The sequence below is a fragment of the Urocitellus parryii genome, chromosome 4 (assembly GCF_045843805.1).
Source record: "Urocitellus parryii isolate mUroPar1 chromosome 4, mUroPar1.hap1, whole genome shotgun sequence".
Lineage (NCBI taxonomy): Eukaryota > Metazoa > Chordata > Mammalia > Rodentia > Sciuridae > Urocitellus > Urocitellus parryii.
In genome coordinates this window covers 189,105,126-189,118,020 of record NC_135534.1, presented here as the reverse complement: position 1 = coordinate 189,118,020, position 12,895 = coordinate 189,105,126, and the positions used below count along the sequence as shown (strand labels likewise).

At 36.2% G+C, this 12,895-nt stretch overlaps 1 protein-coding gene across 4 annotated transcripts in view; it reads left to right on the top strand.

The window, feature by feature from the left end:
- Lpar1 (lysophosphatidic acid receptor 1) overlaps positions 1-12,895 on the top strand; it is a 160,026-nt gene that overhangs the window by 112,962 nt on the left and 34,169 nt on the right. The window lies entirely within an intron of this gene.

The window sequence follows — 12,895 nt, the reverse complement described above, 5'->3', positions numbered from 1 at the left end:
TAGCTTCCTTTATGGATATTCAATGTCTTAATATAAACCACATTAGATTATAATAGCAGTAAATAACAATGTGAATATTCACCTGGTGCATGTGCAGGAATTATGAGGGGATGAGGTTAGCTCTATATCAAATGTCTGTGGCAAAATCAGCTTACCAGTATTTCTGCAGTTACAGAATTATCTAAAGTTCTGTGTCAGTGCTATAGGATAAATGATGATGATAGGGAAGATGTCACTGAAGAATTTGGTTACCTAGTATTGAAAGCACCACAATATGTAACCCATCAGATTCATTTAGCTTTTGAAGGATTTCTTAGAACCTAAATTATGGAACTTTGCCTCACAGTCTCTGTATTAAAAGATTTTCAGATAGAATGCTTTATGTAGTATGAATGGCTTTCATATATAGTTATTTTTATTAGTCTATTTTAACTAAGTTGTTATTTATATTCTATGATAATTATTACCTTATAGGCAAGTTTATCAAGGTTTCATATAGAGTTAATTAATGAACAAAGATTGGAATTAATGACATGTTGTGACAGTCACCCTCATGAACATTTTATGTTTTTAAAATTTATCTCTTTGTAGTAATGGATGTTAATTCATATATCTTGTTTGAAAGCCAATATTTTATTCTTTTTGTATACTCAAATAACTTTTTGCCTTTAAATTTAAAGTATTAGTTTTCCTAGATGAAAAAGTCATGGTGATTATCAGGGATGTATGTTTTCATACACTTACCTTCTCAGAAAAGAATTGAAGAATATCTAGTAAGTTCTAGGCTCTGGCCAGCCTGTGTTATTATTCCCACCTAAAGGACAGACACAAAACATTTTTTTTGCAGCTTTGAGTGCCCATTTTGAAAGTTAACTTAATGAGAATTTGTTTAAATTAAATTATATATTCTCCATGGACTATATTCAGATTAATGTTTGATCATATTTTTAAAATATTTTTTAAAAACTTGAAGGGGTTGGGGATGTATATATCTCAGTAGTAGAACACTGGCCTCGTATGCACGAGGCCCTGGGTTTGATCTCTATGACTGCGAAACAAGCACCTTTTAATTCATTTTTTTTCCCTACAGAAATTCAGTGAGTTTCTATAATCCCTTTTGCTCTTTAGAAAGCAGGGAATGTAACCTGGGATTTTAACCAAGGAAATGTAACTGGGGATTATGTGGTTCTTCTGAAATTCTGGGAGATAAAGCCCTAATTATCATTAAGTGAGTCAGCAATTTGGTTTGTGCGTTGACACATTCTGTTTTGGTTAGGGAAAATACATTACAGAGATCATCTCTGGCTGTATTGATTAGGACCTTTTGTAGACCTTTAAGAATGAGAACTAGGCCTTGGAATTGTTGGTATAACCAAAGCCGTGTCTAACCAACTGGGATACTTAGGCAGTCTGTCCACTGGGGACCATAACATCTCAGATGTCAGATTGTCTTATTCTGTCCAGTTTCCCTGTATGTTTAATTATCAATAAGATTTTGAGCATCCCTGTGCCACAGAGCTTATTTTCCATGATACAAATGAAAAACACCTTAGTTACCACAGATATTATTTTTGTATGAAGTTAGGTAACATGAGACATTTTACTTCTGTATTAACTCTAATGTTTACTTGCTAATGGTCTAAATGTTTGATGGACACTTTTCATATGCATGTGCTTTTTATGACATCAATTGCTGCTTCTAGTATATAGAACCACCAGCGGTAAATGACTGCTGAATTTGGACTATGAACCTGCCAAGTTCTTGTTTTAATTTTGACCTTTGAGTAATGTCTGGCATAGTTTGTTTTGCAATATAATTAATGATTCATGTAAACTTAACTTTTGTGCCTCATTGGGTTGTTTTGCAAGTTGAGATAATTATTTTGAGTGCACTGTAGTGCACTGTACTTTCAGTGTACTTCTGCCCTAATCACACTTTCTACACCTGCCACCACTGCACAAACCCAAACCTGAAAATGGCAGAAATAATATTGCCCTCTGAGATATTAAACTTTGTAATAGACTCTAGAATGCAGTTAACCTCTTCTGGAATTAAGAACCTTATTTCTACAGCTGTGAAAAAGAAGAAGTTTTAGTGGAAAACTCCACGTGAGGTGAAGAAATTTGATAGGGCAAGGTGGGAATGTGATTGTAATATAGGAAGCAGCCATTCAATAAACTGAGAAAAACAGTGAGAATGGGAGAATGGGCAGGATGTGGATGGGAGTGGTCGGAAAACTTAGAATAGGGATTCCCCAATCCTAAGCAGCCGGCTGTTTGTCAAGGTGATGCCTAAGGCCATTCCATTCACTTAGTGTAGTACTCCTTGCTTGGGTTGTGTCCCTCCCCATTGTTATATGGTGAAGACAGGCTTGTAGATACAAGAGTTCTGTTCTACGCAAAGCTCAGCTCAGTGTAAACTTGTCTATTTACAATCTTGCTTGTCCCCCTCACACCCACACACCACCACCACTTTGGCTTGAGATTTCTAATGTCTAATATCTTCTCTGCTGGATTGTCAGCTTTGTCAAGGCTGACAGGGATTGTAATGCTTTGTTGTCTGTGTTCTCACATTGCTGGCATAAATAGGTGATCAGTACATAATTGTTGAATGAATCGATGTGGTGTTAGAATCAAGTTTCTGAGTCTTCAGAACTGAAGACCAGAGAGAGCCATGGTGAATTCACTTTGGTAAATGCCACTTTATTCAACTGTACGGGAGCCAGACCTGACTAGACCTTTATTACCTGTGCCTTCTATTCAAAACTCAACAGCTTGGAGAATGGCTACAGTGCATGCTCAGTAAACAATACATTTGTTTCACTTTCATTTATTCTGGGATTGATTATGGTTTGATTAACCATGCGGAAAGCCTTCAGTTTCCACTATTACTATGTCAGAATGACCTTTAAGACCTCTTCAGTATTCATGATCAAGAGAAGGGTTTGTTGGGCAACAACTGAATTCCTAGGAGTCAACTTAAAAATAAAAGCATCTTTGAGATTTATACTTATAATACCAGTTGGTAAGCATGAGGATAAGTTGCTTTTGAATGAATACTGAATCTTAATAATTTTGTCAAGTAGTTAAGTAGCATTATCATGTGCCCAGTACAATTCTACATTACAAATTAGTAATTGTAACTAAAACCCCTATGGAGTGTAGGTACCATTGTTGATTTGTCATCCTTATTTTCCAGGTGGTAAAAATTGAGGTACAGAGAGGCTAGGTAACTTGCCCAAGGCCACACTGCTAGTAGGTATAGGAAATGGGATTCAAAATCAGGCACTTGGGGTCCAGAACCTATGTGTTTTCACTTCCATGCTATCTTGGTTCTCTAGAATAAAAACAACCACCGAATGCTGCATTTTGTAATAAAGTTTGAACAGCAGTATGCCATTATGTTGAAACATGGTGATCCCATTAGTTTCCATCAATACCGCCTGGCCCTGCATGCTGTTTCCACAAGCTGAGAAAGCTTTAAGGAACATTCCTTTCTCTTCTTTCACCGCTGATGACGCTCAGGGCTCTCATTTCATTTGCCTTTTTCTATTGTCCAGTGTTGTAGCACCAGTAACTGACAGCTTCTCACTGGGGGAGCGTTCTGGAAAGGTGTAGTTCACTTGAGGTTCATCATCCAGTGTGAGGTCATGGCGCCCCTCCCCAGGCTTGACTTCTTTCCCTACTTGACATTTTACCAAGAATTCCTTTTGAGTCTGTTCCACAGTTGAAACAGTGGCAGTCAAGCTGTTCTTCCTTATTTGACCACAGGCTGTCTTGAGTTTTAAGTCCTTTCCTTTCTGACTCTTTTCTTTATGGTGATACTTCTATTGGGGAACATTAGAAAAGAGGAAAACTAGAATTTGGCAAGAGAAAATAGAGTGAAGAGGATTTTGCTTTTAAGCCACAGCAGGTACACAAAGTAAAATAAATGCAGGTGGGGCTTCTCTCTTTGTGGAAGAAGAGGGAGACATTCGTTTTCTGGTCTGATCTGTTTGGGCTGGAACTGACCACCTCTGAAGCTAAATTACCCTTTATTACCTGGTACCCTGTGCCAGTCAGTACTCAGCCTGGTTCTTCATGTGTTGTTTGTATCTTGCACCAAGGAAAGTTGCATTTTTCCCCTTCTATATTGAAACTCCCAGGTTAAGAGAGGGTAAGTAATTTGTCCAAGATCATTCTGTTTGTAAGTGACAGAACTGGAATGGTGTAGACCATGACCTTCAGCCACAGGATTTTGACTCTTTGGTACTTCTATTTCCAGTTTATTTCAACAAATATGATGTTGCAAGCTAATTATGTGCTAAGGGGTAAAAAGATGGATAAGTAAAATTCTTTGCAAAGCTTCTGTTGTAGTAGAGGAGACTAAGAAAGTACTGCAAAGGAGTTGGGTCCGGGTGCTTACAGAGGCAATATTACATATTCTTGATGGGATGTGGAGGAGCTTGTCATTTTATAGTGTGGGGTTGGAGGAGAAGGTAGGCAACAGCATGAGCAATGATTTTTACCTCTGAGGAAGTGAAAGAAGTCAAGTGTTAAGTCAGGGTATGCTGGATGGGGTTTTGACTAGAAGTCTTCATAGCACACTAAAAAATATAGGCTTCAGCCTATAGGTGACAGAGCTGATGAAGATTCCTCAAGATGAACCAAAACCAAATTCTTTACAGGTGGAGAGGTTATGTGATGAATCATCAAACTGAGACACTTTTGATAGTGAAAATAGACACTAACTGTTGGGAATGCTGGTAAAACAGACATAAACCAAGACTGTTCTGAGCAACCCTCCTTCTAGGCTTTGCTTTCTGTTTAGTTGTTTGTGTATATTCTTTCTGATACTTTTGGTTTTTCAAACTCAGAGCTCAACACCGAGCTTCTTCAACTTTGTAAAAGTGATAAAGAAGAACTTTTGATAAGGCAAGTGATTTAGAATTTCATTCTGTCTACCTCCTTCATCATACAGATGAAGAAACTGAATCTCCCAACTTAAGAAATGTGGGTGTGAGTTAGCGCATGACCCTAGTCAGGATGCAGGTTTCCTGACTTCCAAGAAGGCACTGTTTTGCTGCAACAGTGTCTCCATCTTGTTCATCCCAGTCTCACTTTCCATCCCTTTCTTTCTTGTGAGCATCACAATGTATTTATATACAGGATTTGGCGTAACACTATAGAGTTAACTGGCTACTAAAGAAAAGGTCTTCTTGAATTTGGCCTCTTTATAGCGGGTAGTAGCTATAATGGAGCATTGACAAAAAGACATCTGAAACTTAATTGCTTGCAGATTAGATAGCTTTTACACTTACTAGCATCATTGCCTTCCTTACTAACTTCAGTGTGTTACTGTTTTTTACTCAAGTTTTTAAAATTAAGTGCAGGCTTTATCTTGTGGTGTGTGTGTGTGTGTGTGTGTGTGTGTGTGTGTGTGTTTTCTCACATTTGTTGAGGCAGGATGCCTCTGGGATTATTACTGTGGCATTAACTATCTGGGTGATTCACTGCAAGTTACTTTCTCTGTGTACCTTTATATGTGGGATGAAGTTGACCAATTTGATTTCCAAGATTATCTGGGGTCCTATTTATTATTCTATAAATAAAGTTAAAGTCAGTAACTCCATGGGCCAACCATACAGAGCTTTCTAGTGGAAAACTTAGAAATGGACTTGGGGCAAAAACAAAAGTCTGTGGTTGCTCTTTGCATAAATGGTGCATCACCTTCTTTAATAATTTGCTTCTAGATGCACTAATCCCATTGTAGAGTGTGCTATATTTATTGAGGGATGTCTCAAAGAAGTGAATTTCGGGGGTACTTTCTTGTGGAGAGCCATGTGGCAGGAAGGGAAGGCTTCCCAATTGGCCTTGTTACTAGGGGACAGGAGTTGACGCAGAGTTTTTTTATTCTCTGGCCACAGGTGACCAAGCTACACATCCTGTTGCTCTGACAAGGAATTAAAGCCATCCAAGTCTCCTCAGTTCTCAGTGCCATCCTGTGAAGGACTCTTTGAGGAAGAACCTGTGGGAATATTCATGAGAGCCTTGATTGTTTGGCCAGCCAGTAGGCTGGCTTGGCCCTGTGGGTGGTGGCCAGGAGACTCACCCTGCAGAAGTCCCAGGATATTGCCCAGACCTCAATCCCTAGGCTCAGGTCAAAAAAGAAAACAGCTTTCAGACACCAGCTCTTTATACCCTTTTGTTGCCCATCTCCATTCAAATATTTAACTCAGAAGAAACTTCTAAACAGAAATAAAAACCACAAAACCACATGAACCTAACAGAGTTCCTTGTGAGGTGAGGCCCCAGAGGAGCCAGGACATGAAGTTCTTTCTCATTTTAGGTTAATGGAGAATGATTAAGACCTTGTTTAGCAGAAGCTCTGAATATTACAGTTATTTATCTTTGTCAGTAAGGGAATAAAAGAAAGATTCCTTAACTGTGGTGACTGCTGAGAATCACTATTGCCAAGAGATTGAGAACTTAGATTTGGAGTAAGATAGACCAGTTCAAATCTTGGCCCCATGACTTACTAACTCCATAATCCTGAGGAAAATTATTCTCTGAGCCTCAGTTTTAGAATTAATAAAATAAGGCTGGCAGGACTCTTCTCCTCAAGTGGTTATGAGCATTAGACAAACTATGGATATAAAGCACATAGTTCAGGGTCTGACTTGCAGAGAACACTTCCTAAACACAAACAAGGAATATCATTACTGTTAGGTCTGCCCTCATGAACAACTTTCCCTCTTTCTCTCTGACACACATCCACACCTATCCACACTCCAAATGTACTATTATATGCAACATAATGGTTCAAAATAGTTTATTTTGTGTACAAATGGTGCTGCTTCATTTCTCTGACATAGTACAAAAATACTATTGAGTCTTAGCAGCTGGCTCCAATAGCAGGTTATGAATTTTATTCTGAGTGGCCATTGCTTTTCCATAGATGTGTCTGTACCTCAGTGTTGCCTATATTTGTTGAGCCCCAGCCCTATGTCTGAAAAGTCTTATTAGCATCACAGGAATTGGCAGTTTTGACTTAACTCTCTGCAGATGATTAAATGGTGTGGACTACTAAAATGAATTTTGGAACAGAGCAGGCCATTTTATCAATATCTATTAGAAAGTCATTAGCTCCTTCAGATATATCTGCAATACTTAAGGTACAGCTAGTAACCCACAAATTATTTAGGGTACTGTTCTCTTTTCTTTTCTCATGTCTGGAATATATGAAAAAAATATCTCATGGGTAGAATCATGAGAGCTTACTGCTGTCCTCCACCTGGTCTAGCTTCATAGTGTGACCACCTATGAATCTGTTAGGCTAAATTTCATTACCATTAACCTAAGAAGAAAAGGGATGTAAGCTGCTTCTAATCTCCCTCTACTGCCTCATGAACCTCACTGTGGACATGTCATGATGGCAAGGCTTTATCTTCTTAGCGCCTAGCACAGAGCCCCACACTTGGCAAACTTTCTATGTTTATTGAATGACTAAATGAAATATGCTTCTTATTCTGGATTGGCAGTTTTTCAGGTTGTCTAATTACAATAGAAATTTACTGCTATTACCTGAAATCCAGTGTTGTTTTATAGTTTTGTTCAAAGGATATTTGTTATGAGATGGTTATAATAAAGCAGTTCCTCATCCTATCATGATTAAGTTCTGGTATGAACTTTGTATGATAGTTTCTTAACAAGCACATACTAAATATCTGCTAGGTCCTTGTTAAGAAGTAGGGATACAGAGGTCAATGAAAATATAGGCCCTGTTCTCAAGAAGATCTCTTTTTAGTGGATGAAAATATATAACATAAGTCAACACAATACAACATGGAACATAGGCACAATATAACATAAAATATGCAAGGTGTGGGTGGGTGGAATGCTGTATTATTTAGGCAATGTCTGGAAAAGAGTTGAAGGTGAAAATGGCATGGGAATTAATATCTTAGATGGTATGTAGGGGTGTGCCAAGTGAACCCAAGCCAAGAAATTATTCTTTACACAGAGAGTGAAATTTTCAATCACTTCCCTGTATTGCAATTATCATATCACTTATGTATGATAGTAACCTTTGTTAGGCATGCAAATCAAAGTGTAAATTCCTGGCAGTGGGACTCTCTAATAATCTTTCATAATTGTCACATAATATTTGCTTATAGTTTTTTTGCCTATATTTTGCACTGGCATAATATCCATTTTTTAATTGACCAAAGATAGTAGATTAACATCATCAAATTAGTTATGAAATAAATAGATTTTCAGTGATTACTGACCTATAAGGAATGGGATGAAATTTCTGTATGTGCAAATTAATGTCCTTGGAAAATAAGAAAATCTCTGAGGGACTTGATCATTGCCAGGAGAAGTTGACACCTGTATTTGAAGCATGATGGAAATATAATTTTCTATGGTGTTTTATAGTCTATATTGGTCTAGAGTGGCGGGAAATTTCAGAATGCCTGTAAATTATTGTTACATTTAGAAATGTACAATTCTATTTTCAGGGGTTTATATTCTTTGGGCCTCTAAGGATCTTAATTCCCAGATATAGATGGACTAAATAAGAACAAATAGAGGATACTCAAACACATATACCCGAGTTGCCAAACTCAGCACAAAAAATTAACACCTAAGCCATATTATATGGTTGTATATTACTTAACAAGGGGGATACATTCTGAGGAATGTGTCATTCAGCAGTTTCATCATTGTACAAACAGAATTACACAAACTAAGACAGCTATGGCATCACAAGGCACATCTTATGGGGCCATGATTGTATATGCAGTTTATTGTCAACTGAAACATTGTTATGTGGCATATGACTGTACTAAAAGACAGTATTGGTTGTTTATATGAAATTCAAATTTAGCTGGGCATCCTGTGTTTTATTTGGCAACCCTAGCATGCATGCATGTACTCATGTACACATGGAGTATTGATTGAGAGAAAAAAGCATTTTGGATGGCAATCAACATACACTATCTTCCTTGTCTTTCAGGATTCCATATTATCCTGCATATATAGTACTTAGGAATTTCACTCACTATCTTTAATTTTTATTGTGAGTTGTCTGGAAATAAATAAAAGGTACTACACAACTTATAGAATCTTATATTTGTTTCTCAGAAATTATGCTTGCCTATGAAATGGATAATGTTGTGTTCCTCTAGGTCAAAACTGAATGCTTTTATTACATATTCTTTTTCATGCTTTGAAAAAGCATTTTAGTGTGATTTGTTTTTTCATATAAGTAAATGATTTTGTTCTTGTTTGTACCTTTCTTTCCTCTTCTTTGAGGTCTAAACTGTAAAGGCCTCCACCCCAGAGAAGCTACCTTTTATTCCTGTTAGTGAGGCTGATAGTGTCTAGACAGAATGTGGTCATGGCTCTACCTGAACTCTGGCAGGTCTCCTCACACAATAGAGGACTTATTGTGATGATCCAAAGCAAATATGAACTTCTAATGGGGTGACACAGCAATAACAGGGTCTTTTTGAAGAGTGGGATTTAATCTGGCCTTGGGAGACTGGAAATTCATGGCTTCACCTATTTATCCTGCCAGGCAGACTTTTGTTTACACAGAGAACACTGCATTTTAAGTAGGGCTTTCCATGAGTTCATTCTCAATGGGCATTTCTGCACTTCAGAAAGCTTCTCTTTATGTGGCAGGTGTGAATCCATTCGCTGGAGTTATTTTCCTCTCTCTTGGGAGAGAGAAGATAGCCCGTAGGAGTCTAGCCTTAAAGGACCTACAGAAGAGACCCATGAAAAAGTCCAGAAGCTTTTGCTGAAGCCAGCAAGCAATTTACCCTTTTACACTGAAGGGATTTGCTCTGTAACCTTGCTGAGCACGTGGGTTCTTTTGTATATTGGTCCAGTTCCAGAGGAAAAGCCAAGCTATAAATCGAGGAGCTGGAATCAGTGAGATTGTCAACGAAAGCAGAAGCAGCCGTATTTAGACATCCTTTAAGAAGTGTGTGTGTGATAATAAAATGGTCAAATAAACTTTTTGTAGAGATTAGAACACTAGCTTTATTTAATTTGGCAAATTCTTGTGTTTTGGAGGAAAAGTGAAGATGTTTTAATTAAAAACAATTTCTGAGGCACTATGCATATAGAGTGTTTACAACTAATACATGACAGCAGTTTAGAGGAAAATACTGTAAACCAAATTTGTTTAATAAGTCTAACTATAATATATGAGATAATAATGTCTTTAATGAAATTTCCTAATATTTTAGTACAATCTAATTAGTTCTAATTATCATTTTTATTTATAATCTAATTATCATTTCAACAAGAAGTTTGTCACTAAAGCTTTCATAGATTTTTTTTCATTGTATTGATTTTTTTTTTAAAATACACAACAGTGGAATGCATTACAATTTTTAAAAATTTTATATTTGTTTTAATTAGTTATATATGACAGTAGAATGCACTTATATACTTTGATATATCATACATAGATGGAATATAATTTCTCATTTTTCTGAGTATACATATTGTAGAATCACATTGGTCATACAGTCACATACATACATAAAGTAATAATGTCTGTTTCATTCTACTATTTTTCTTATCCCCACATCTCCTGCCTTCCCCTCCTTTCACTTCCCTCTACCTAATCTAAGGTAATGCTATTCTTTTATTTTTTTTTGCATTACAATTCTTATTACACATATATACCACAATTTTTCATATCTCTGTATATAAAGTAGGTTGATACCCAATTCATGTCTTCATACATGTACTTTGGATAATGATGTCCATTGGCTAACTTAAAATTATCTTCTCCCAAACCATCCATTTACCTGCAAATGCCATGATTTCATTCTCTTTTATTGCTGAGTAAAATTCCATTGTGTATATATACCACATTTTTTAATCCATTCATCCACTGAAGGGCATCTAGGTTGGCTCCATAGTTTAGCTATTGTGAATTGTGCTGCTATTAACATTGATATGGCTGTTTCCCTGTAGTATGCTGTTTTTAAATCCTTTGGGTATAATCAGAGGAGAGGGGTAGCTGAGTCAAATGGAGGTTCCATTCCCAGATTTCCATATTGGCTGAACTATTTGCAGTCCCACCAGCAATGTATGAGTGTACCTTTTTCCCCCACAACCTCTCCAACACTTTTTGTTGTTTGTGTTCATAATAGCTGCCATTCTGACTGGAGTGAGATGATATCTTAGAGTACTTTTGATTTGCATTTCTGGGCTTTCATAAATTTAAACCCTAACATTAAAGTTAGAAATAGGAACAGAAAGTACAATCTAATTTAAAAGTATTGATCTGTCTATAGTATATTACATAACAATTGATTTATTGTTTTAAGTTCAATATTTGTTTGTATCTTCAATACTAGGTAGCTTATTGAAATCATGGGATATTTTGATAGATTGGTTTGATTAGACTTTGGGGCATTTTTATACTATGTTTATAAACATTTGAATCAGAATTAGAGTAACATTGACTGACTTATTGACTTGTTGAAAACATTAATTTTATTTTAATACTTTCAATAACTTAATATATAGTGCAGTTAAAATATTTTTAGTTTGTTATATTTTTCTTATTTAACTGAAATATTCTTATGTATCAAATACTTTTATGTAAACAATATAAAGAAGACAATTTTTTATCAGATCTTGAAGCATGAATTGTGACAACTAAAGCATCTGCCACTGTGAATGTTTATTTTTACTCTCTCTCATTTGCTTTCATGCTAAATTTATAAAAAATTTAGTTCTTTTAAAATTTTAATATATAATAAACCTTTTTCTGTATAATTTGGCTGCTTTCAATTTCATCTTTAATTTTTCCTACCATTATTGACTTTTCTTGGGTCAATATTTTTAGTTTGAAGAGTTTTTTAAAAATTTTTTGATGATTATAGTTATCATTTAAGTTCTTACTAATAATCAGGACTCAGTAAATCTTACCTTTATCCCAAATAGAGTTTAATTATAAACAAGAATCTTAAGATCTCTGAGTTTCAGTACTTCCATCTTCCAAATATACAAATTATTTTTATAAAGATCTTATGTGATAATGAACATAAAAGCTCTTTTTTTTTTTTACAGAAAGTGCAACATGGTTGTAAGCTATGAATACTTTTATAGCTACTGCATAAAGTGAAGTGGCCTAAATTAAAAAAGAAAGAAAGAAAAGTTTGGAATGCTAAGTAGGAAATGTAGTATGAAAAGCCACTAACTATAGTCTAACTCCAGGTTTGCTACTTCTGGTGGTTGTGACTTTGGACAGCCCACTTAACCTTTAGGATAAAATTCCTTATCTGCACCCTAAAGGCCTTTACCAGGTGTGGTCCAAGGACCACCAGCAACTGACTTATCAGGGATGCTTGTTACCTGGCTGAATTTTGGGCTTCAGCCCAGAGCTGCTGTAGCTGAATCTTTGTGTTGGCATCCAGGCTGCCATGCCTCAGTAATACAAGCCTCTAGCATGACAGTACTGAGTCTCTGGCTTTCTTTTAAATTACATGACATTCAGTTTGTCCTTGCTCAATTTTAAGTTTGACTTTTCACCTTTTCCACTGAGCATAATACAGTTTTGGGACCATTTAAACAGTGAGTATGGACACATGATCACTCCACTCATGTGTTTACACAATCCACTTTGCAGAAGAGCAGATTAGAGAGAAAGCTAGAGGGAGGGAGAGTTAAGGAGGACACCTAAAACAAGTCAGATAAAATTCTTAGCTCGATTAGAGTTTGCTATCAAAGTAAGTTGACATTTTCATACTAAAATTGATATTTTCTCAAAATATTTGAGTTATATCACACTAGAAAAATTGCCACCTATAAATGCCTGAAAGTGCATCTGACTTGTTATAAAGACACCTTCAGAAAGTATACTTGACTAAGAACACTTCAT